The 27,792-nt window shown below is 39.3% G+C and overlaps 1 protein-coding gene across 1 annotated transcript in view; it reads right to left on the bottom strand.

Moving 5' to 3' along the window:
- Positions 1 to 5,484, bottom strand: part of RARB (retinoic acid receptor beta) — a 282,674-nt gene extending 277,190 nt beyond the window's left edge. The window contains exon 1 of the mRNA XM_032180618.1: positions 5,446 to 5,484. The gene's annotated coding sequence lies outside the window, so the exon portion shown is untranslated. The remainder of the gene's footprint in view (positions 1 to 5,445) is intronic.
- Between the last annotated feature and the right edge of the window lie 22,308 nt (positions 5,485 to 27,792).

The following is a 27,792-nucleotide window of genomic DNA, read 5'->3' as shown; positions in this document are numbered from 1 at the left end:
AGGGAAGAGTCAGGCACTGTAATGTCTCATCCTCTCCTCACCCCCTCCATATTTCACTACATTGGCAGAATCAATACCGAAATGGTGAAATTACCAGAGGAATATCCTCCTGTATACTCTTTTCCAGTATTTCTTAAAATAGCACACGGATAATCTAGCCTATCACTCACGGTAATTCCTAAGTAGGTCACTGCATTTTAGCAGCGAGCACGGCTCTACAAAACAAAACGTCTTTGCATTCATTACTGGTAGGGAAATGGCACCTTCCTAAATCTGAGGACAGTCTGACTGGTTCATCCTGTTATTGCTGTATTGTCATTCAATAACCTGTCCCCGTTTTACTAGGGCTTTATAAATCAGGCCCCACATTCACGGAGGCTGTAAAACTGTCAATTGCGGATAGCCTGCGTCAAGCTAAGATCTAGTGAGAAGGATCTGAAAACGAACAGCAGGAAACTTTACCACTATCATCTGCTGCAGATGAGGAGCACGCAACATTTCGAATATAAAAGGCTGACATCTACTGCACACATCCGAGGAAGCACAGGTGTAACCTTTCCACTTCAAAGGCCTCTCGATGTTCACTTTTATCAGCCCCGGTGCAATATTTTCAAAACCTCCCTCTGGGTGATGTCCTTCAAGCCTTTTCTAGGTACCCAGTCCCAAATTTGATTTTCCTCCTTTTATTCTCTTGATTCCTCAAAGATCATTCCAGAAACTTGATTTGATTAGAAGTCTCTTTTAACGTAAGCAATTCATCCTCACACACGCGGAGCTGTTGATTCACCTTTTCTTTAATTTCATTTAGCCCGGCTTTCATTTGAGCTATCTCAATTTTAACCTCTGTAAAAGCTCCATCTACCTTGTTTACTGTTTCTTTGATTTGAAAGATCTCCTCCATTAAGTCCTTAAGCGACAACTCTGTGGCCATTTTTGGCTCCAGCTGTTTGTCAGGAGAGGTCAGCCACTGCCTCAGTCTTTTATTTGTCTGGAGCAACATTCAAATTGTTTTCAGAGCAATTGTTTTGTTCCTATTTCCTGCCATCGCTGCTCGAAAATAATAACAAATCGCCTCATTTCTAGGGAGGGTTTTATCTCTTTACTTCATTATCAAGGCCAGGGAGCATGACAGTTTCAGAGGTAGGTGCCCTGCACAGATTTCCTCGAGTCTTGCTTGAGGATTAATAGTGCAGTAACAGTCGAAAGTTATTTTCTACACACATACAGCATCCTACACAAGAGCATCTGAAGCCGGAAGGAAAATTAATTCACTTAAGATCCTGCTAGACAGGTAAGTATCGATCTTATGAACAAGAAAACTAGTAACAAAAATACTGCATTACAAACTTACACATGAAAACAACTTTTTTTCCTTTTTAATTTACTTTTTTAAAAAAAGACAGATCAGGTCAGCAGGATCAGTTCCTTGGTCGTACAGGAAGCCTGTGGCAGAGCTGGAAATAGAAGGAAGGTTTCCTGCCTTGATATGCAAGTCTATCTTTTCTCCTCCAAATGCACATGGCATGCTCAAAGGAAACCAGCTAACTCACGGAACTGATGAAAGAGTGATTTTAAGATCAGGAAAGGGCGATTCTCAAATAAACCTTTACACTTTGGTCTATTATTTTATGTATCAGTCACTTGATAAGGAAGATAGACTTAAGACTCAGCTGTACAAAACCCACGTGAAGACTGGCATATTGTAGGACATTTCATTTTTAAAATCTAGATTTTAAAAAATTATAAACACACTGTTCCTCCCATATCAAGATCAGCTGAGATTTATGCACTGCTATTGAGGCTCTTACCACTTAGGATGGGAATAATGCAAATAGCATCAATTAACTACAAATTAGTCAAGAAATTTAGGCTCCCATCCCAGCCAGTACAGCCAGCCTACCTTCCAACAGGAAATGTATCTCACCTTCCACAGTCACTTTTCTTGAGATGCGATGATTTCTCTGAGGTCCCCATTCTCTTCAATGACTGAGCACCAGAAGACTGGGCAACCAGCTTGACTGTGACATCTAATGTTTAGACAGCTAATTTGAAGTGAAACAAATCCTACTCTTACATGCTTTTTCCAAGTGGATTCATTTGTAGCTTTAACATTTAATGTCTGTTACCTCGAGAGGTAAAGTTGTGGGGGTTTTTTTGAAGCCATTTTTCTAACATTATAAAACTTTACCACATAGAAAAATTGTTTCAGTATTACCTACACATTACTTTAAGTAAAAATATACGAATGAAGTTACATTTCCAACCTGTGTGACTCTAGAACAGAAATCCAAAGTTAGATTTCTAACCAACTAAAGGACATCCAACTATATAATTATAAAAATACTGGGAAAAAAAAAAAAAAAAAAAAAAGGAAAAAAGAAAAAAAAGCTCCATTTAAAAAGACTTAAAAATCTCCACAGAAGCACCCTGACAGTCATTTTAGATTTTTCACCTTTGACTTACTTAGGCAAATATCTGCAGAGAGAAGTCAGGTTATCAAGTTGTTTTGTATATAAATTCATGTCAGCTTCTTTGTAGGAATGCTAAAGAAAACCTTTTTTTTTTTTTTTTCCCCCATCGTAAATCAGTATTTTAACAATGAAAGTTCTTACCAGAAAGAAGATCTTGATGTAAAGTCCTAACATATAACCTTAATCTCCCAACCATAAATACTTCCAATAGTATCTCTAAATCTCTAAACTGGGGAGTGAAAAAAAAAAAAAAAAGGAACAAATATATGTAAAAAGACTCACTTTTTAAAAAGAGATTTAACCTATAAATAGAGAAATAATCAATCCTGTTATAATACATTCCTCTTACATTAAAAAAAAAAAAAAAATCCATCCTGGTGCAATCTATTTGGTAAGTCATAAAAAATAAGACAAGACAGCTGGGTCTTGAGTCTCATTCTCACTGAGGCCCCATTTCGTTGCCAGAACAGTGTAAAGCAGCCTCTGTGTAAAAGAAACGAAGCCCAGATGAATGTGCAGCAGAGCACAGCGATCCTATACTCGTAGCTATTAGGAGAAATCCAGAACAGGATGTAGGAAAATCATACAAGCTGTATCTAAAGAGACAGAGGCCACATCTGGATATAAGATTAAATGTAAGTGTGCTATGCATGTACTGGACAGAAAAATAAAATTACTTGGACCTAAACTGAGACATATCGCAGTGATGACACAAAGAATAAACAGTGGTACTGTGAGCTATGTTTGCTTACCAAGCAAGAAACGAAGCCTTATGAAAAATTATTTTAAAACGCTCATAATGCTAGAATGCAAAAACAGTACTTTTAGTGACTGATATTTCTAATCTGTACTTACTCTCTGCAGTAGTGACTGTATAAAATAAAACAGTAAAAATTCCTAGCCAAGCAAAATGCCTGATAATATAACTTCCTGGCTTGGCTTCCAAAGACTCATGCAAAGTTTAGTAGCTGCATGGCCAAATAAATCTTTTTACTACAGCTTTTTCTTTTGTGTGTGAAAATTGTAAATACAGTATTTTCTGTATTATATACCAGGACTGCAGTCACTACCCAAGAATGCAGATCTTTCACCCGTTCATTACTGAAAATATTGCTTGAGGGAAACTGCTTTAAACTGATTTATGTGGTAGACACAGAAAGACAACCCAGTCAAATTGGACAATGTGGCAGATGGTAATGGATTTATGCATATTTATGTAGCATGTATTTACTTGTCGACTTTGTTATCCATCTTTTGCCCCTTCCAAAAGTAGATGGCAATTTATAACAACTATGATGCTGTGGCTGGCTGACACTCCCTTCACAGCCCTTTCCTTTGGACAGGCTAAAAAGCAGCATGCTTTGTGCAGCTATTTTAATTGTTTTACAGTTTTATTACAAAACATCCTGTCTGTTACACTTGCTTCCTGAGGCTATCATAACAATGTTAGTTGCTCCTGCTTAAATCTGCCTCGGGGTATCTGCTTTTACAGTTACAATTAAAGCCAGTAAGTAGTTCACCAACATGTTAACATTAATTTGTCTTTTAATTTATTTGACCTTTTAAACTAAGCAAGTAACTCACTGAGGTAAGGGACGCACAGAGAACAAAGTTCAACCATTATCAAACATTTTTTACAGTAACGTGCTTTCTGGTTATTTTCCACCTTAACACTGAACTGTTCAGCTGTGAGTGCTTTTATTTATTCTGAATTATTTCCAAAGAGGCATAAGGCATTCAGATTGTATTTAACATGTGCAGGCTTTACGTATCACTAATGCAGATACCACCAGGACAATCTGGAACTTCTGACACCCTTGGTGCTCATTTAAAACCTCAGTCCTGTACCTGCTGTATGCCTTACAATAACCAATAGGACCTCCTGCAAAACTACCTAGACATGCTTAGTTCAACATTTAGGATAACGAACAGATACGGGTTTGTACACATGTCAATGTAAAGCGTATTTAAATAACCATGTAAATAAGCCTCCCAAACCACAGCAAGACTCCCCAGACAGGGTTTTAGCACTACTTCAACCAAGTTGCTGCTAGGCTGACTCCAAGCTCAGCTGGCTCTGTTTATTCCAGCTCCCCTGTTTTTTCCATACGCCTACCTTTTGTCTACGACTGTGCAACAGCCACCACAAGAGCGAGCTGCCAAGTCCACCTAAAACCCCACTGAGATGAGAGGGCTGCCACCCACCTCCAGAGCGCTCCCTGCTAAATTAGACAAGGGGGGATGGAAGGGAAACACTCATCAAATGGTCCTTTACTGCTAGGGCCGTCCAGCCTCACGTGAGAAGCAATGGAGAGAAGGGAGAGAGGGAGGAGGAAAAATGCTAGAAAGTGGAAAAGATGAAATGAAAACAGGGAAACAGCCACTGCCGCCTAATAAAAAATAAATCCTCGTAAAAAGTGTTCATTTGCTCCCTCCTGGGTGAGTAAAACATTTGACTCCTTGCAAAACTCCCCTACGGTGAACGAAGCTTTAAACTATTACTGCCATCTTCCTTGTAAGTTCCCCAACCTCTCTCAGCAATAAAAGCCCTTACTCAGCCCTGTTCCCAAGACTCTGTCACCTCTAGCCTTAATCCTTCTGCAGCAGTCACCAACAATTAATGCTACACCAAAAAGACAATTTTGCAGGGGGAAAATAAAACAAAAACAAAAAACAAAAACCAAAAAACCTATTTCTGGATAAAGGGATAGAAAAAGATAAAATATTTGGGATTTTCAGCAAATTTAGTATCAGTGTTGGAAATAAAAATCAAGTTTACAACTATTCCGTTCAACTGTGACATCTGGTAATGCACACTACCCCTTTTGATACACAATGCAATTAAAGAGCAAAAACAAACACCCGAAACAGTTGCATATCTTTCTGTTTACCCAGCGCTGCCAGCAGCCTGTCCGTGCTGCCAGGGGATTTAGTGCAGCGAGCTGTGGAAATAAGAAATCAGACGGCGCCTCACCTTCGCACTGAGGCCACACAATATGAAGAAAAATGCTGCGGCTGGAAGTGGTCGTCGGTCAATTACTCACCCTTTAAAATCCTATTATCTTCCAATTCTGCCGAGGGAAAAAAAAAAAAGGCACCGCTGAACACAGGGAGGCAGAACAAACGCTATCTTTTTAACCAAATGTGTCCAAAAGAGGTTGTCTCTCCATATGCTGCCAATCACCCAGCTGAAAGGCTCGGTTCTGACTGGGTGGCTCGCAGCACCGAGCCAAGTTAATGGCATTTTTAGAGGTGTATGTGGCAACATTCGACTTAAGGCTGTTTAGCGCATCACGGCTACGGAATAAGCAACAAAGAGTTCTAGATAAAGCAGATAAAAGGAATGCAAAACCCAGCCAAGAGAAAGACTAATGCCTGCCAGGTAAAATGCAAAACAACGTGTCAAGAAGCATATTCTGTAATGAGGCAGCAAGATGGATTCAAAATACATTTCTAGCAGCGCCTAGGATCAGTCCTCTTGTCATTAAAGAAATCTGCTTGAGCGCACCCATGTTCATAAACACCTTCCACAGGGCTAAGGACACAAATTATAGCAGGGCGAGGATTTATCAGATGCCACAGCAGAAGGAAAAGAAAAAATGCTTTGCTCTGGTGTAAGATCAGACAGACCTCTTGGTAAGTCGGCCCCCAACACTGTATTTGTCCTATAAGGCAGACTCCAAAGATCTTGGAAACATCCCTCCCTTCCACCTTGCCCCCACATTTAAATCTCTGCAAATAAACAAAACAAACCAAACAAACAAAAACAAACAAACAAACATCTGAACACCATTACAAGTGCTCCTACAGACTGACTGCATTTTTCCCCCACCCTAAAGGGATCACACTGCATCACATATAACCTATATAAGATGAACACGGGTGGCTCTGAGCTCCTGCACGGCTGCAGAGAACTGGGCAGTCTGCAGGACCACAAGAGATGGAAAGCCAGTGCAGAAGTGTGCTCGGTTAAAGCTCTCCGCTCTCGCACTAAGGGATTATTTCCCAGGGACAGAAGCCCTCTGCTGGTCAAGACTTTCCAGAAGATGATTTACAGCAACTACGTGCATACAGGTTTTAATTTATCAGTGGTCATATATCAAAATAAAGTCACGAATGAGATATGCAAGAAAACATTTCATATGAGGAAAGGCAAGCTCAATAGATTAGGGTAAATTCATCTTTTTTATTCTGAGAAGCTGGGTAACCTCTGCTTCGTTATTTCAAAAAGTGCTGTCCACCCCACAGTTAGATACCTAATCGCTTTAAAAAAAAATGTCTGACTTAAACAGTCCTGACCTTACACATACACTCAATACCTCTTTCACTGCTCATACAAGAGCGACAAGAACCATTCAAATAAATCATTTTGCTGTGATAAGCAGCCAATGCTGCAAGTCTGTTCCCCAGCACAAGTATTTAATATTCATATGTATTAATTCTTTCAATTTGCTTCATATTTAACATTGCTATCAGACAGTGTAATTCCATTCAGGATTCCAAAATAAAGTTTAGGCAAAAATAACGCAACACCTCCGCTTCCCCTGAAACTAGAATATTTGGCTTTTACAGGAAGCAAAACTAAATCTGGTTTAGGCTGAGACCGTAAGCAGGCCTGGAAGCTGTGGTATTGAGATCAGTTAATTAGTTATTGGAGTGCTGAAAAAACAAACAGTTTTTTTGCTACCTGTTCATAAGCGGAATTATTTTCCTTCAAGATGTGTAAATAGTCATCTTTTTAAACTCACACCTTAAGTTCAACAGAAAGGGCTGGATTAATTATGGATTTCTGCAAGAAATCAAAGCCGCCTTCTAGCTCCCTTCCCCCCAAAAAAAGAGACTCAGCAGAGAAGTCAATCTTTGGATACGCAGATTTTATCATGCACACATACACAAACACACACGTGTTCCCATCTCCAAGCCCCCCTACAGCTGTTATTATTTATTTATTGTTGTTACTGAGATGCTGGGGGACTTCAGTCAAGAATCTGACTTTACAGTCCAGTGCTTCACCATTTTCACTGCAAATTCAGCATCTAGGTTATAACAAACCCCTGGAAAAAAAATCACCTTCTTCACACACCACTTAGTCCAGAGCTTTGCAGCTCTGTGCATTTATGCTTGGCATCTTTAAATCTACTCAGAATAAAGAAAATCAATGAAAATATATAAATAAAAGATATCCAATCAGGTACAGTTTTACATATGGGAATTCTGCTGTGTGGTGGAAGTAGCATATTTCTAAATCTATACCAACAACTGAACAGTAAATCAATGCAATGCAGCAGGTCTACGAAAAAAATCCTGCCATTAACATATTCCTAAAAAATATTTTAAACCCAGTAAGGCAGGATCCTTAAAAATTAAAGCTGATGTCGTTATAAGTTGATTACAGGCAACAAAAAATGTGGCAGGTATAGCAGAGTACACCACTACTTAACTCTAAGCAGCTGGTGAATACCACAGAAGCCGCTGCTTGGCCATCTACATGTGCTTTCCTTGCCAAATCTAGAAACCACATTGATCAGGCACCCATCATCATGACAGAACGTCCATCAATCCAGCTCCTAATTTCAGCCTCCCAGGTACCAAACTTTGCTAGGATATCCGAGTGCTGCCAGCCTTTCCCATTGACGAAATACTTCAGTGTAAACAAGATAAGGATCTACTTGAGAAGCTGAAGTGAACAAAATACACTGAATATTCTGAGTAAACTATGATGAAAGTCCCAGTCCTTTGGTCATTTAAACAGCTTATTATCCATTACAGCTACAACCAAAAATCCTGCTTGCTTGCACCAAATTCATGTTGCTGTTACCTTAGATTTGTTATTTTCTTATTTCTTGGCATTTGGCTTTGTAGTCTCAGGCAACAGTGCCCTTCTGATCTTCTGATGTTGTAGTTTCTGCATGATTTTCAAGTTAATTTCGTTTAATGACAAACAGGATTTCTATTAAATTATGTGACACTTAACTACCTGAGTCAATAGCTGTGCTGACTCCTTAGTTTCAATGCAGAGCTTCCTAATAAGTGATCGTGGTGGTAGTGACTACCCCACTGTCATCCTCTGGACCATATCCAGGTGAGGAGATGCTTCCCAAGGAGGCTGTGCATACAAACGCCTCCCAGGCAGAGGTAACATTTATGGGTTCCCTTCTCAGACAGGAACTGGTTCCAGCGGGCACAAACTCTTCCTGCTCATTCTGTCCCAGGCTCCCACTCCTCCTCTCCTCTTTCTAGGTGCTGTTGTTCCCCATGTTCTACAGAAGGAAACAGGACTAAACGGCATCACACCCACGCAACAGGACTGGGCTCCATGTGGTTTTACAGGAAAGGGCAGTCTTAACCAATCTGTAAGAAGACTTCATTTTAAAGCACACATCTGAAGAGAAAAAGCATGTGACAAATCACGTCCTCTGGAAACAACCGTGCCCTGTACTATGTTGTCTCAAGAATACATGGTTAACAAAGGAGCTTAAACTGTAATTGCAATTACCACAACATGTTAATACTCAAAAGTCATACTTTTAGCATGGCTCATCACTTGACATTTCTGGCGAGGCACTTTCTGGATGAATTACAAATGACTTGTACTGGCTTTTAAAAGCAAAGCACCAGCTCAACGAGTCAAGTTCTGTGGAAACCCCCAGTTAAAATTAATGCTTAGTCTTGAAGACCTAAGACAAGACTGATGTTCCAACTCACACGAGACATACATTAAAGACGACCCTAAGGAGAACAAAAATGTAGGTCTTGAAGCTTGCAGAACACTTAACAGCAGTGAGTTGAGAGCTTTGCAGGACAGGTACCAAGGGTGGAAGTTATTTTTAAGTAAACTGCAACAACTCTTAGTCCCAGTTGTACTGCGATGCAAACGCCCAGCATTTAGCTCATCCTACACAGAAAGCAAGCTTTCTGGGAAACTGACAGCACGTGCACAAAGGCACGTGTATTTGGACACACTGTTTTATATCAGACAGCCCCCCAAGGGAACTGAGGAGGAGCAGGGCTCACCCCATGGCAGAAGCAGGAAGCCCAGCAGATGGAGACAAGCAGGTGCCCAGGACGGGGCACAGCTTCAGCCAGGCCCCCGCATGCGTTGGCGCATCTGACCCAACCCAAGGCAGCGTGTCTCGATCTGAATTAACACCATCCTTGCATCCAGCAAGAGAAGCAGAGAGAAGAAAAGGCACTGGGATGGAGCAGAGCAGGTCAGACCTTGTTCAGGGCTGCCCACAAAACGGCGCCTGACCCAAGTCTGTGCACTGGCTCTGATCCCACCCACCCGAGGGCCTCAGCTGCATGCTTCCACGGTTCAAGTTACAATTGCACCTATTTAAAAGCTCATTTATGCTGCCAAGGAATATAAAGAATCTTTACATTAAACAGGAATCAAAGCCACAAATATTTATAAGGCTAGCAGGACTTCCAGCACTGAAGCAACACAGATTTCATATCATTCCAGCAGTCATTAAGGAGTGGGAGTTTTTGATCACTTTAAGGCTCCTTTGTATCTGATAGAGCATTACACTGGGTGAGAGTATCTTGAAACATGTAGTAAGGCATCTGAAAGTAACTGGAAGGAAAGTCATGTGGACAAAAAAACAGAAACTGGGATTTTAGAATTAACAGAGGAGACATTAAAAATCTTGCTCATATCTCAAATACAACACTGGGAAAGTGTGTCTTTATTTGTGCCAAACCTAATGACAAACAAACATACGAATACTTAAGATCTTTTGCTGTATCTTATGTTGAGCCATTGTTTGGCAGCATTCTGCACAGTATTTATTCCTCCAGAGTCTGGCTCCAGTGCCTACAATGTTTTGTTTAGCTCAGGTGACAAAGGCTGGTGCTTCCACGTGCTAATGTTTCAAAACCTGACACCCATTCAGCAGGTGAAAAGGTATAAAAACAGTGCAGTAAGAATGGTGTGCGGCAACCCAATTATGGGGCTATCAGGCATTAGGTTTCCCTAGGCATACCCTTTTTTCCCATCCAGGTATTTCGTGCAGGTACAAAAAGGAGTGCTCTGTTGAAGCTCTGATGATGCTCTTACCTAGCATAAAGTCGAAAGACAGTAATGAAATAACTGAACACATGTGAGTATCTCCTTGGTAACCTAAGTAAATGTACATAAGGCAGTCAACATAAAGATGTTAAGACACCTCTGAGCTGCAGTGCTTAGCCCTTTCACGATCTCATTCTAGTAAACTGTTTTTCTGGTATAGGTGGTGGGATAGGAGAGGAGGAAAAAAGAAAGGGAAAGAAAAGATAAGCAGACCAGTGTTAACAGAGCAGTACGTCTGGGTTCATGACTTGCCAGTTTGCAACTCATTTTGTTCTGTAATCTGACAGTTCTCCCTTTCTCTTTCCTTCCATCTTTTCAGGATCATGTGAAATGTTTCCTCCCCTTTCTCAACTTCTTAGCCTGAATTTCCACCACCATCTCTTTTACTTCCCGTCTTGGATTACTCCCCCATTCCCTCCTCTGTGAATCTTAGAGAACAAGACACTAATTTATAATTGCCAGTCCAAGTTTACAAAATCCTCATTTCATGACTGCTCTCTCTCCCCCAAAAACCAGAACTCATTTAATAAATGGCTGTACTAAAACCAATATTTCCCTCCTGCAAAAACAAGCTTTGGGGGGCACTAGCAGTCTTGCTAGAAAAAGGATGGCAGCATTAGATCACAGCTAATTAAGTACCTTTTCCTTCAAATTCCATATGGACTCAGTTTTCATCATGTTTCTTAAATAAGACTCATCACTGCAGTTATCTTCTGGACGATGAACAATATCAAAGTATAGCACATAATATTTATATAAAAGCACGTTACAAATTGATCCTGAGGGCGGGAGTGGCAATTTTGCTGTCTACACAAACTATCTTTAAGTGCAGTTAAGAAATCATTTCACAGGCTCAAAGTATATAATAAAATAAAGGTAATAAGCATGACTGAGACACAGAGGGAACAGATTATCTTCTGGCAATATACCCTACAATTGTGACTGGAAAAAAAAAAAAACTGTTAGTCTGCAGCTGAGCAGAAAATGTATAATCTGAAGGGATTTCTTCATTTAAAATGAAAACAATCTGCTACCCTTTGATAAAACAGTAAGAACTTACAGTATTACACAAATTACAGAAAACAGCACAAGAGAACATAAGTCTAATGGGGAAAAAAAAAAAGTCTTCTGGTATCTCCAGCATTGAAAAGTTGCTTTAGTTGACTAGATAATATAAACTAGCAGAACAGCAGGTATCTCGAAGCTCGATTCCACGTCTGCTCACTCCTATCTTTATGCTGATACACAAATCCAAAGCTTTTTCTCTATTGCTCCCTCTTGTCTTACTGGTACTAACGATCAAAGCTGTTAAATTGAACTCAAGTAAAACCAGAAACAGATTTCCTATGCAAGTTTCTCAAACTCCACTTACAAGCTCTGTGTGCTTTTCCATCTGAAATTAAATGATACTCATCTTTCACAGACAAAGCATCTCAGAATTAACTATGCAGAGTAATTTTTCAGCAAGATTATTACTAATCGCTTCTTGTGATTCCATTTTCAAAACATGTTCTGACAAGAAAGAAATAAACTGGTCTAGGTCAGGTCTTAGAAGTAGAAGCCAGAAGCACAATTATAATTAATTATGAAACAATTCAATACATTAAGGAAATGCCTTCCTATGCTTGTTTAAGTAGATAAGCAATATAAAAAACTACTGTGTTGAAGGCTATGCCTGTATGCAAGAGAAAAATGCAGTAGGATCCTGTTTCCAGCATAGAAAAGAAACTGCAGCCACAGCCACTGAAACTATAAATTCACCCATTTACAGTCCCACAAAGAATCCCTGCACAGAAACACCCCTCCAAAGCAGAGTGGATTTTTTGGTTTTCCCCTAGACTAAATTGACCTGCTGCTTGAAGCCGTGGACACCACACTTCAGAGGCAAAGCACAAGCATCAAGCTGGGCTGCTGCAGAATTCAGGCACTGACTTCAGTGAAACACAGCCACATCTTGCTGTGGGGAAAAACAGGCCAGGAAATTAAATATACATCAGCATTAAAACTAGATGTACAGAAATAGCTTACACCAGACATAATTTTTGGCTTACCAGCCCTGCATGCATAGCCTGCATACATATTTCATTTTTAACTACGAAGGCAGAACTTTTGAGCAATCCACTTTCTGTGACACTATGTTTACCATCTTATGCATCATAGTTCAGGAGAAAAAAAAATAATATAACAGCATTAACATGTACTAGATTTTTCATAAATTCAACAAGATTCTAGTTAAAAAGAAAAATTAACTTGATGGATAATACCCAGCACACTTGCCCATTACTGTTAATAAAAACCACCTTATAAAATCCTGTCCTTTGTGTTTAAGCTTTCAGTTTATAGCTCTCACCTTCCAAATGTTTCTTTTTTCCCCCTTACCTTTTTCTTTCATTGTTAATTCCTTTATTAACTGACCAAAAATAAATGGTACATGAGACACCCCACCTCAGAGCAACATCCACAGTGCACAAGAAGTGCAGAAACACCCAGCTACAGCCCCACGGTTAATGTTTACTTGTAACAGCACTGTGAGGCTACCAGCATTCAATATTTCATGCGGTTTAACATAAGATGAATCTCTGGCATATCCATAGGTGCAAAAAGGAAATGATTTTTTCCTGAACTATGGCAGCTTAAAGAAGCTTGACAAAGCCTGCAAAGTGTCAGCAACTTCTTACAGACAAAGACAACGGATACCCATGACAAGCTACTAACATCCACTCAAAGCCTGCTGTTCTTTTCTTCTTCCAGCACTTACCCAAGCTAACATTCATTTGTGTAATTCTTTAAAGTACTGAACATTTAAGCATGTCACCATTCTATGATGTCTCATTTATATAATTAGCACTAACATATGGCCCACAATCAGTGTGGGAAATCTAAAATATTCTTTGGAAAGCTGTCAAACCTAAAGGGATATGACTTTCAATAAGTGAAAAGAATTAAGTATGCAAATCTTGCTTACAATAAGGATAGCAAGGAAATGGAGATGTAGCCTAGAAGGTGTGCTTGCTTGCTTACTATCCCCAAAGCAGGGTTATTCTGTTCTGTATCTGTCAGCGCCAGTACAAACCAGAATAGTTCTCATACAACAACAGGCGAAGTCCCAGGGCTGCCGCTTTGGCTGAATTTTAGCTGTGAAAATCTATACAGTAGGTAAAACCAAAATCCACTGTCAACATGCCAGCTATTGTTAACACACAGGTCTGAACACAGCTTCATGATATATTGCATTAATTCATGTTCTTTTTAAAGCTTTAGCTGTCCCCTGGACAGGAACACCTCTGTAACATCTCCAGCAAGCAATGCACCCTGTGCTACCAGGGAATGCTTTGAAGCAAGCACTCTAATTCCTTTTTCAGGGGTGAAAGCCCATCATCGCTAAGAATCTATAGATTAAGTTTTCAGCCTCCTTCACCAGTTCCTGACTAGGAAATCTGTACCTGATTCAAGCACGGCACCACCCTCAGGGCTGGCAGCGGGCACCCCACCACCACCCATGGGGCATGGCTAACACCAGCAGGTAGCGGAAGGAAACCAGGAGAGCATCAGAGCCCCTGCCTGCACGTCAGCAATAGGTTATCGCAGTCCTGGAAATAAGCCTTCAGGATCAACAGTTGTGCCTGTTACTTATTAATGAATCCATAATTAATCAGTCGGACATATGTAGATGAAACACTATATGATGTAGATGAAACACGTATGGCAGATCCTCCAGTGACTATGATGAGCTGAACACCAGCACAGCTTCCGTGGCATTGGAAGAGCTCACAGCTTCCCCAGGAAGCCTGGCTGGCTTTCACACAGATCAGAGACACTTGCGCAGGCCGCCATGTGTGTAGCAGCAAAAACTGTTTGCAAAGTATATAGCCTCTATTTACAGCCAACAACTTTACTCTTCACTACAGCGTTATTTAGGGAAGAAAAAGAAAAATCTGAAGCCATCAATGAGCATACATTAAGGAAACATACTTCAAAGTGATGTGATCACCATTAGGTTTAAGAACAACCACTGAAAAATGGAACCAGCTATACATTTCTCAAAGCAGTTGTTAGTAGTTGTTGGTTGTTCCAGAAAAAAACCTTTTTTACATGCAACTTCAAAAACATAAAAGCTCACTTATTTTTTTCTAAACAAACTCCCGCTCCCTGTGGTTAAGAATCAAAGCAAGTCAAATAAACGAAACAAACCAAATTGGCATTTGACATATCACTTTTAAGAGTGAGCTGTGACAACTCACTAATGATTTCAGCCAAAGAAAATAACAGGGCGACATATAAAGGTAGAAAAGCAAGGAATTTGGAGATATGGATGAAACACTGAGCTGGGATAAACAGGTAAAACCATCTTCAGTGAATACCATTGCTCAGATCAGCTCCAAACCCATCCCTTTTGATGCTCTGCACCTTTTATTGTTAGGTGTATCCATCCTTAAAAAACTGTAAGCTGCTCTAAACGTGTGAACAAAATGTATGTTGACATAAAATTTATTTTGAATCTTAGACTGAGCCCCAAATGTGCAACATTTGCCTACAGTGAAAGCTTCACAAAGCTGGAAAACTGACAGTTGTGAAAGGAATCAAATGTGTTAACAGGTATTCAAGAGAAACTTAACCATTGCATTCCACATATGTTAAAAAAAAGGCAGGCCAAGGCTACGAGCATGTGGGAAGGAAGAGTAGAGGGAGGATCTGCTGGACTGAGTTGGCAGCTGCAGAGGGACTACAAGTTTGCAATGTCATCATCAATGAGTTTCGTAACAGGCACGTACGAAAGGGCATCAAGGCCACTGGGAAAAACAAAAACAACAACAAAAACAAACAAACAAACAAACAAAAAATCTGAGAAGCAAAACAGTTAGAGGTGAGGGAAAAAAAACCTGCAGTTTTCCTTAGAGCAACAAAGTACACGGGCCTTCCTTACTCTTTTAGCTAATTCAAGTTACTCCTTTATTTTATTCAAATCCTCCTTACAGCTTGCTGGCTGCTGAAACCTCCGTCTGATCTGTCTCTCACAAGTTTCAAAGGTGGAAGACGGAATGTGTTAAGATGATGTTTTAACTTGTCCAGACAATTCAAATTTTTCTAAAATGACTAGCACTGTTCTATCCAAGGGCTGTACAACATCTGAATATGAAAGCTGGTTTGCTGTGACAAGAAATGGAACAGACCCAAGATGTTCAACTCAATAATTACTCATTGCTGACTAAATGAGAGCAATTGTGTGGTAAGGTGCCATAACCTGACAGTACTTTCAATCCTGCATCTTGGCGTATGCAAAGGTTTGTTCTTCCTCCTCTCCTCAGCCCTTCCCTATTTTCAGGTCTTGACTTTCACCTCTTAGGTTGCATGGTATTAAAATTATTAAAAGGAATGATAGAATAGGAGACAAACATACAATTTATCATAATTCTGAAACCTCTCCCAGTTCTAATTTTTCCTAGTATCTATACAGCAAAATCTGCCTCTGCTCAAAGATGAGAGTTAATGGACAATTGGGAACGCATGTTGAACTGAGGTCACAGAATTAAATATTATTTAAGAGCACAATACGCAGTGACACAAATGACATTTTTGCTGAGAAACAGCAACATTAGCCTCAGAGTAAATGAATGATGTGCATCCTTCCTACAGTTAGACCGTTCCTTTAATAGAGACAAATCATGAAAAAGGATGCAAAGACTTTTAAACACAAAGGAAATTACAACCTAAAACCTTAAGCCAAATTTTCACTTTTATTAAGAAGGTTATTTTACGTCATGGAAGTAGAAGAAAGGAATTGTTAAGACCTTTACACTGTCAAGATATCAAGGGTAGAATGAAAAACCTTTAATACAACTGAGAGAACCAGACCTAAGCAAGGTGTCTAATCTGGGGAAAATACTATAAATATAATGTATTATTATATTATCTATTACTATTTAATATCTTACAATGTTATATATGTACCATTCATCCATATATATAAAGACATATTTATTCACCCATATATATTTATGTGTGTGTGTGTGTGTGTGTGTTGTATTTTATATATGGATGAATAACATACTCAGAGCTCAGGGTGCAGATAGCCAATAACTGTCTTAGTTTCTCTCCTAAAACATGAAGTAACGTTTTTTCAGATTTCACTCTGAAATCTAAAGAGGACCAGAATGTTGAGTAACCCTGAATGTCGATGCTTTCAGTAATTTGAAATAAACATATGAAATTGTATTCTTATGTTTTCTAACATAGCACTAAAGATAAAGGAGCTTGTTTAGCTCAGTTTACTTCCTTCTTGCAAACATACAGCCTTTTAATTAATCATTTCCCATTATTAAAGAGCTTTCATATATCTGACATGCAAATCGCTAGACATTTTGGCATGGCCCAGTCCACATGACAATCATTATTTAATTAGCTGTGTTACTGCTTATTTCAGAATATACAAGGTCACTCACTCCTCTGATCATATATATAAATCATTACGCAAATTCATTCCATTTAGATAAACACAAACCACCTCACAACATCTTAAATATTTAACTAAAGAACATGGAAATTTTTTTTATAAAAAAAACAGTACTCAGATTATGATAATTCAAAAGATGCCTGTCAGTGTAATGGGAAAGTAGTTTTAATATTCAAAACAGCACCAACACAAGGGATTTTTCAACAAACATTGATTTTGAAATTCTCAGGAAATTCAGGGCACTCTTTGGTGCTGAAAATTATCTTGAATGCTCATTTACAGAAATTAACTTCACCCCTACTGTGCCATAAAGCTCCATAAACCTGATTTTGCACTGGTGACTTCAGGTATCAGGACAAGTAGGTATCAGGCCAAACTGAATACATGCATAGAATCACAGAATATCCCGAGTTGGAAGGGACCCATAAGGATCATCGAGTCCAACTCCTGGCACTGCACAGGTCTACCCAAAATTTTAGACCATATGACTAAGTGTACAGTCCAAATGCTTCTTAAATTCAGACAGGCTCGGTGCAGTGACTACTTCGCTGGGGAGCCTGTTCCAGTGTGCGACCACCCTCTCAGTGAAGAACCTCTTCCTGATGTCCAGCATAAACCTCCCCAGACCCAGCTTGACACTGTTCCTGCGGGTCCTATCACTGGTCTATAAAGAGAACAGATCAGCGCCTGCCCCTCCACTCCCCCTCATAAGGAAGCTGTAGGCCAGAATGAGGTCCCCCCTCAGCCTCCTCTTCTCCAGGCTGAACAGGCCCTTTACCCTCAGCCACTCCTCATACGTCTCCCCCTCTAGGCCCTTCACCATCTTCGTCACCCTCCTCTGGGCACTCTCCAACAGTTTTACATTCTTTTTGTGCTGTGGTGCCCAAAACTGCACACAGTACTCGAGGTGAGGCATGAAAATAACTGAATGGTTTTCCAGGCCAAAAAATAAAACAGCTTTCTGCTAATGTTTTCCGTTTTCAGTAATGGAAGTTTTATTATTAACAAGCAAGAAGAAGCTGTGTGTACTCTACGCAACCCAAAGTTTCAGTGAGCAGAAGCACATCCCAGAAATACTGGCAGCAAAATGACATGCAACAAAAAAATCCAGGGGCTCCTCGATGTCAGCGGCAGCCTGAACATTTCAAATCACCTTGTGCCGTCTTGTTACCTACCCTGACAGCACATGCAAAAAGTAAGGAAAGCACAAACAGTGCTTCACAGACGTAATGCACCCCATCAAATGAAGTGAGGTGCCACAGGGAACACAGGCACCATCTTTCAGAGCATTCTCATGTTAGGGTTTGCTTCAAAAAGCAGTTCAGTCCCTTTCCAGAGCTCACAATCACCACCTGAAAGCACACAGACTATATATTATGATCATCTGACATAGAACTGTGTTTTACAATCACAAATGACACCACATTTTCTAGAGGAATTTAGGCAGCACTGAGCGGACAGATCTGTAGCAGAAACAAAACCTCCTTGGGAAACACCACGATCTTTATTTCCCTTCCTGCCTTACCCTCTTTTGGTGAGTCTGGTGTCTCACCTGCCTCACCTTTGAATTTCTAAAGCTTTCCCAAGTAAGACTCACATCCTCAGAAGGCTCTGCTACTTCTCAGCCTGTTTAAAACTATATATACATATTGCATTTGTCTCAGCTCTCTCCCTCCCCATGCTGGAAGCCATGGACTGAAAAACATCACTTTACGACTGCACAGCTACAGTACCACAACGCACGAGCTGAGACGTGCCCCTGAGCTGCTACTGAGGGCCTCACCTGAGGCCAGCAGCACTTCATGCTCAGGTGAGCCCTCTCCTCTCACCCTGTCCCCATATGCTTCACTATAGTCAAACAAGTTACACTGAGGTGACGGGCTGGACCCTTTAGGCTTGCAGTACCCTATCATGAAAAGTCACTTTGGTGTGGCCACAGTCATGGGAGCACTCAGATACCTACTTTGCTAGGTCTTCCATTAGTTCTGTTAAAACCAATGAAGAACACATGAGCTTAAAATTATTTTCATTTGTATATGTTCTCGAACGGGATCGATATTCCTACTGCAACATCACCCCTACAATTTCCAGTTCTTCAGGCAGTTCTCATTTCTGGCATAATACAGGATTTTATTCAGCAAATAGTGTAAGTATTTGCAACGTCTTTCAGTAAAATTTCCTCTGAAAACAAAAAAAACTCCAACTGCCTCACCAGTATTTTTATTAAGAAAAAATTAAGTTGTTGGAGGGGAAATTCTTAGTGATATCCCTGAGTTTCTTTAACGTGCTGTTGCATGCCATTAAAAAAGTTATGCAAGATGGATTTGCCTATTCATGAAGAACAGAGTTTTCAAAAAGTATTAAGTAACTTTTGGTTTTGTTTTTATTTTTACAGCGTTGCAATGTTGTACTAAAAGGCTTATTACCATTCAAACACAAAACAGGATCCCACAGATATGCTACAGCCCCTTCAGTCAACACGCAGTAAGCAAAAGCAATGTTATGCCTTAAATACACCCTGTAAGATGAGACAGGAATTACTGCACTTACCAGGAAGATCTGTCAGAGATGTATTTCCCAGTGCATTTCCACTCCCTCTGAAGCACAGCCCTCACTACTCTTCCTGCTCCACAGCCGGAGGGGCTGGTCAGGAGTGACGTGCCGTGGAAAACTATCCAACTAAACCATCCGAGGTCTGAGCCAGCAGAAAACCAGCACGGCACGCTGCCTTTTGCAATACTACTGGCCCACCTCATCAAGCAGAGCTGAATTTCGCAAGTCTCAATAAATGCAACAGCATAAACAATATCCCCTGGTAATACAATGACTGCAGAAGTAACATCATTTACCATTGTGCTCATTGTGCTTTGCAAAGGGAACTGCTTTGGAGCAGCAGGAGGCTTTTTTCCTATACATATATATTTTAAAAGTCTTCCTTGATTGGCTCTTTGATCTTAATGAAAGGCTCTATTCTATCCTCAGTGTGAGAACAGCTTCCCTTAACACCAAAAGAAGTTACACATGCACAGGGGAGAACGTTCACCATAATCTCTCGCAGTAGCATCCTTCCATTTTTACAGCTTTCCACCTACAATCACCTTCTGAGGAGAAAATCACCCTACGTGTTTAAAAGTGAAAGGAAGACGGTGTTTCTAATGGATGTTACTTCAAAAAGCATGCTGCTAAGCTGGTCAACCCCAGGGTCTAGGTCTAGCCACATCATCTCAGCAGCAAGTCACATTCGGTAAGTATTTATGAACACATGGACGGGAAACAGGAGCTTACAACTAGAGTCAGACCTGGCTTTCAAAACCCAGATCTCACACTGAATAAGCAGAAAAATTATGCATCACCTAACTTGCCCTTATTTTCAAGATGGAAATGGTGTGTGTGTTTAAGGCAGTTCCACCTTGTGTGAATGTAAAATCCTCCAACACACAAAGAGCTACAACCCCAGAACACCGATGAAAAGCTATGAAGGAATATTGGGGAACTTTGCGTTAAGGAAGGACACACCTCTACTTCCACCCTCAGCAAATTTCCATATAGCTTTGGTGCAATCACTTGTTTGTGACTCCACTGGTTTTTCCTCATGAAAAGAAAATCAGATTCTTCTGTACGAGCATTGCAGCTTCCAAATAAAGGGAGCTGCGGCTGAAATGCTGATTACCCAGAAGAAACCATAACAAAAGCAAATGCAATAAACTGTAACTACACACTACACAATATATGCAGTTTCACTGCAAACGCAGCCCGAGCCACGAGAACAGGAATGTCTTCTGAGTCCCATTACATATAGGAAGGATAAGGATATTTATGAATGGGCAGCAGCTGCTTGTGCTCGCTGCCCTGGGAGAAGCATATACATGTATATTCATAACAGCTACTGGACTTGAATAACTTCCACACACCTACTTTGTTTCAGAATACACAAGCTACAACACAGGCTGGGATTTAAGACTGATCCAAATCGGTGTCATTTTTTCATGGAAAGAATGAAAATCCAAACTCAGCTAACACATGCATACATTTGAGTACATGCTCCATTCCTCAATGTACTTTTGACAACTGTACAGTGAATCCTTGATTGACTTTGCTACTCAGTATGACTCTAAATCTCCTTTCCTCGAGGACATTTCCATGAATACTCTCTCATTTAGATAAACGCTCATCAGCAGATATTTATCAGAGACCTCCTTTATTCAGATTTTTTTTTTTGAGTGCTTATTCACAGGAGAGGAATTGCCTTTTTTTTGGGCCGTTTCTTCTCTAAAATTACTAGGACCTTGAGACTTCAGTATTCATAAAAGAATTGCATACTTTCTTGCACTGGAGATGCATAAAAACTTAAGAGTCCTGCAAAACCAACAACAATCAAAACGGACAGTCAGACTAAGGAGATCTGTGGTCTGTCTAATCTAACAGGGACTTGTACCACAGGGGAGAAATATTTATTGTAATGCACAAGTACACAACGACCATTGTAAACTTGTGTTTTTTTTTTTGTTTGTTTTTTCTATCTGTGCCTTGAATGGGGGGATATATAAGGTATTAACACAACTTATGTTAATATTTAAGTTCTAATCACAAATTTAAAAGTCTTTCCTTTTGAATTTATGCATTTAGACTAAGATACCTATTTTGCCACGATTTCCCGAGTTATGGATTGTAAATATTAAAAAAAAAAAAAAAAGTTTCAGTCAGTTATCTCCATTTATTGCTTTTCAATGTAGTTCTTTGTTCTTGCTGTAAGTTAAAACAAGTGATTTACTTACACATAAACCTCCCCACGACTGCTCATCCTCTCGCCTATGCCAGCTCTTATTCTTTCAATACCTTGTCATGGAGAATTCCTTCAGATGCCACCAATCATTTCTGTTTATCCTGCAGTCCTTAGTTTTTTACTGAATTTTCCTAAGTGTCACAGAACAAGTGCAGCATTGCTCTTATATAGCATCATGATGTGAACCTCTGGTAACTACTACTATCCAGGAATCACGGCTCTTTTAATCTTTTATAAAAATAATTTTAAAAAGACAGAAATGAACATTTTCTAAGAGCCTAATTTTTTTTTTTCCTGCAGCAAATGTAGTTTATTTAATATTCAGCAACATGCAATTAGATCAAATTATGTACTTGGAAGATTTTACTTGCATTTATCAGCTGCAATATTTCATCTGTCGTCATAGTATCTATTCCCCAAGCTTTGCTGGACACTCCTGGAGTTCCTTAGCCTTCCTTCAACTCATTTTGTATTACGCACAAGTTCTATCGTCTCCTTAGACACTTCTAGCACAAAATAATAGTCTGGTTTAACTATTTTATCAGACCTAGCTGTATACTCATAACTAGAGAAAATCTACTAGAGTCTATCACCTTGTGTACCTTTCCTTGCCTCTTCTTCTGAGGGAAGTGCCTCTTCTTCCACAGCCAGCCTATGATCCAACACAACCTTTCTATTGCAAGAGATTTTATACAAAACAGAGTGGAATATTACAAGAGCCAGCAATATAACCCAGAAAGTAAAGGATAGATCATGCTTGATGTAAATCATCCAATTCTCAAATACTTCCCTAAGCCTGTCTGGCTGCTGTTACCACCAACAACTGATGCATCTGCTTTCTTCTCAGTCCTTAGTGGGGCAATAATCCAGCTTGAAATACTACATACTAGCGAAACTCACTCCTGTTGAAAAAAATATTTGCTCCAGAAGGCAGTCATATAAACTCAAAATCCTGCAAACAACGCTTCTAAGAGCTCACAAGTGCCCCCCACAAAACCCATATCCATCTAAATGTCAGCTCACAAATGTACCTAAGATGTATAAAAGCACTTCTATTTCTGTGATTTTAAGAGTTCTTTGCTACACTAGGTTGCAGTCAGCCTTCAGTAAGAAATTGCTCCAATGGGTCAGACACAATTTTATAGCTGATAGCACTAAATTTAGATTCCTTTCTCAATTTTTTTTAAAAAACTTATTCCACATTTTTAGCAGCTTGTCCTTGCTTACTTCAGCTATTGTGCCTCCATCTAAAATCATCCGAATCGGTGATTCGGAAATACTCCTATGGGAATATTTTCTTTCTAAAAGCACAGAATCAGACGGTCATTTCTAACTTAAGAAATAGCTTTCCAAAGCAAAAATAGCATTGATCTCTTTTGTTATAAACACAGCGTCTGAATACATCCAAGGAGGGAATACATTCCACCTCCCTAATGCTTATCATCACCTTTAATGTATCAGGACAGTAACAAGCAATAAACCACAGATGTTACTGAAACTAGGTAAGCAAAGCAGTCCAGTAACTTAAAATGTAGACCCCACCATCACAGAAAATTTAAGAGAAGCAATTTTGAATTGAGTATCTTAAAGAAGGAATAAAAAGTTACTTGTTTTCTAGAGTAGATCAATATGATAAATTGCTAGATGTAAAAGTGAGATGGAGAGCAAGAATGTAGCTTCCTTTCTTCACTGGATTACCACCTCACAGTCGTAACTTATTCCTTCAGGCTTCATGTAACAAATTGCCATTTCCATAGTCCACAGGTTTTGCTGTACTATCAACTACTTACCCATCTCAACTTTCATTTAAAAATCAAAGTTTCTCAGCCACATGACTGAGATGTAAAAAACATGAAAATGCATGAAGCTTATCAACTCAAAGAAAAAAACAACAAACAAAAAGTCTTTTCATTTCAACTTTTTTTTTTTTTTTTTTGGTAGCCAAGAGAACTTAAAGTGTCTGGACAGTGAAAAGATGAAGAATAGATAACTGAGAATATGGTTGTCTTTGTGCATTTAACCCCTGAACATCATTGCTAAATCCTTCTGTAGAAAAATGATGGCTCCTTTTTTCTGTTATCTACCAAATACAATATGTGAATTATCTAAGTACACATGAATCTTGTGAAAGACATACCTTAACCAAAAGCTTTCATAAGTCTGCTTAATAACAGCAGGCAATAAATCACTCAGCCAGCTTTGGATCAGGCTTTCTGGCTGCCCTCCCAGCAAGCTGTCCTGATAGGGGTCTGAAGAGGTTCGGGACAAAGGTACTTGCTCTGTACAGCTTCTGTTTTGTGAAGACCTAATACAACATGTTTCCAATCAGATGCAGATGAGCAAAACAATTCACTTTTCTTCATCACTAACACAGGTTAAAAAAACATCCTCAAGTCCTCTGAAGAGTATGCAGTCTGGTATTGAACAGACCATTTTGTTCTTCATTACTCAAAGGCATTTCGATATGAATTCATTCCTATTCATGGAAGACCTTAAATAAATGTGTATTCAATCCCACTGTCATCAGCCTTGGTCTTTTGGTCATCAAGAACCCCCCAAAGAATATGTACTTTCTGAATGGGCTTCAGTCACTTTGCATGCAGGAGACGCAGAGCACTTGCTGAAAACAGAAGAATACGTGGGGCTATATGAACGATGAGATAATGAAGATGCTGAATCTTCACAGAGATACCACAAGCACAGTTCATGTCCCGAAGCAGAAACAATTGGCAGTGTACTAGTGTAGGTTCTCCTACATGCAGTCAGGGGGACAGGCTTTTGGGCCACCTCCAGGTAAAAACACTTTCTGTATCACGCTCTATGTCTGGTAGAAGTCTCACTCCCGTGCAACCACAGGAAAAAAACAACTGGCAATAAATTGGATGGATTAAATTGATTGAATTTTCAACCATCCTGGCCACAACTCCCCAGATAACAAAACTAGCAATCTAATAGCATGGGTTTTCTTTTTCACATTTAAAAACTAAAACACTCCACCTCCCTCCCCAACAGACACCCCAATTATCTGTTTTCAGCTGAACCCTAATAGTACACATGAACTTCCTACCATAAAGAAACATCCTGCCAGCATACTGCAGGTTCTTTTAACAAAATAAAGAAACAAGTGAAAACAACAACAACAACAACAACAAAAAGACTGATTCCACCTGCATAGAATCAACTGCATTAATGCTAAGTAAACAAACCACTACAACACAACAAAATCCACAGTCCTGCAGATCAGGTTAAGAAAGAAAGGCAAAGTGAAAGAGAAATGAGGAATGTGTTTATAACAAATACAACGTGGAGCTTACTCTCATCAGAAGTGAAAGACAGACAAAAAGAAAAGGGAGTACTTCTTACATCTGTTTTTTTGTTTGTTTGTTTATTCCGAAGTAATAAGCAACTTTTAAAACATCTAGTGTGATTGAAAACTTGAGTTTTGTCTTTAACTTACATTTTATAAAATGAACCCTACTTTTACTTCTCTTATCTCTGGACCTGAGCAACAGCACACGACCAGAACAGGTCTGCTGCTCAAGGCGATTTTCACACTTTAGGACACTTGACTTTGGCCCTATCAAAAGGGAACACTGCTTTCAGACATGATGAATTATCTTTATGACATAACAGACAGGGCTTTTGCTTCGCCCTGAGCTCAATCTTTATTTCATGGTCATTTCTATCAAATCAGTGCTGGTGGTGATACATCAAATGCTTAGAATTTCAATTAAATTGTCGCTACAAAGATTTTCAAACTTGTACAAGTTTTCTCCATTTGACTTATTTGCTTGTGTTTTTTTAGTCTCAATGTCTTTCCATAAAGTTTTGCCAACACCCCTGGGTGGTTTCCAGCACTGCTCAGTCTTCTTGGCAGTTCTGTGACTAGGGCAAGTTTGGGGCAAGAAAGGGCCTGTCCAACATTTCCTGCTCTTAAGATTTCATGGATGTTAACAGAGTGAACTCTATGCTTGTAGGCTGATCCTGGGTGCAATCCAGGTTGTTCTGTATTTGTGAATATGGCCCAACAAGAGGCTTTGCTTTTTGCAGTGAGTTGAAAAGGTCAACAGGCAGTTGACAGCTACGGGTTAATAATAAAACTAAATACACGTGTACATACACAGTTTAAATACAGTTTATAGATTATAATTATATATAAACTGTATATTTACATACAAATGCAAAAATACATACATAGAACACATGACACAATAATTAACAGTATTCACTTATTACATTTAATTATATCAACAGCCAAAAGACACTAATAAAATAATCACATTTTAGGTATTTATTCGATCCTATAAAAACTGCATTTTTAAATTATGGTAGCCTCACTCATTCTCTACATACCTTTATACATTTTTCTTCTCAAAAAAACCATCCCATCTTTCATATATTACAATATTACAATGTATTCAATTTCAGTATCTGGTAACAGAGCACTGGCTTTGTAGGAGTACCTTCCTGATAGCTCATCTCTTGCACATACATACTCTTCTGTAAAGAAATAAAGCCAGATGATGTAAACCAGTTTTCTAAAGCTAGCATTTCAGAAAAAAACACAATCAACTAAGAAAAGTATGGCTGCATAATTTTTAACAAAACAATATGGTATCTGATGTGATGCATTAACGGTCCATAATGTTATTGAACAAGACTACAAGAGAGACACTTTACTTGCACTTCCTTGTCAGACAATTACTCTTTGCTACTGTAATACTTCATGTGCATACTTCCAAGGAAGACTCATGAATGCACAGGTTCATTAAGGGAATGAGAGAATCGATTGTAAAATGGAAAAGGCCGAGTGAGGTCATATTTCAAAGAGATGAATATGGTACACTCCATTATGTTGTAATCAGCCTCCCTCTTTCATCCTAAGAACTGTAATAGTCTATCCTAATTTTCAAAAAAAAAAAAAAAAAATTCACTGCCTGCATCCTACCTTCATCCCAAATACAGTGAGGAATTCAAATGTGCTGCAGGCAGTTTCCATTTACCATGGTCTTTGGAGCAGACGGTATTGATGTTGCTGACCATTTTTCTCCTTAATAAGAAAAACATTCAAATGCTACTAATATTGCTGCCTTGGCAAACCACATTTAATAGATGGGACTTGCCCTGTACATGACACACAGAACATCAATCAAGGCTGAATTTTATTTCAATTTATTATGGTTGCTGTCTAAATGAAAAAATGCTTATATCGTTAAAATGTCTTACAATATAAATGTGCAAATGATGCAATCACCCGTTTTGTGAGAAATTTCTGATTTTGATTAAAAATATCTACAGTTGAACTTCTAAATATTTAACAAATGTAAAAACAAAAAACACAAGCACATTAAGAAACCACAGTAATTGGTATCCGATGCAATATCATGGTTTTGTGCTTGATAGCTTTTATCTTTAGGAGATGAGTTTATTAGGCATTCTTCTTTTAAAATAATAAAAGCTGCCTTTTTGTTAAAGTCATCTAGAAAAAATTACTTTAATCTTGACTTCATTCAGTACTCACATTTTGCTGTTGTTTTTGGCTTTCTTTTGGTTTTGTTTTAAAGCTATCATTTATTACAGGTCTTTGCTTGCTGCATCCAGCTTTCTCAACTGTGCACCAACTGGCCTACAAAAGCCCTCTAAACTTAAGGAACTCTGGACACCACACCATTACCAAAGTGTGGAAAACAACACCTTATAAGAAAATAGACAATATTCAGTTTTGTAACTGAGTAGGGTGGCCAAACCTGCCCCAGCACTGGGGGCAGAATTTAAGACTTTTAGCCGTGGCACAGTTCTGCTGGTGAACACAGCAAGTGATTTCACCAGCTCTTCAGTGCCATGACTGCTCTCCTTACTGCTCCATCCAGAATTGCACAAAACTACACATGGAAGGTAACAAACAGTCTTGCTGTAGGAGAGCACTACAGACTGCCATAAAAGCCAGCTAAACCCAAAGGTATTTAAACCTCATTAAACTGTCATATACTGTCTCTATGTATTTCCTTCCACGTTA

This window comes from Aythya fuligula, chromosome 2, assembly GCF_009819795.1.
Source record: "Aythya fuligula isolate bAytFul2 chromosome 2, bAytFul2.pri, whole genome shotgun sequence".
Taxonomy (NCBI): Eukaryota; Metazoa; Chordata; class Aves; order Anseriformes; family Anatidae; genus Aythya; species Aythya fuligula.
The sequence above is the reverse complement of the archived record's forward strand: the minus strand, read 5'-3'. Positions and strand labels throughout refer to the sequence as shown.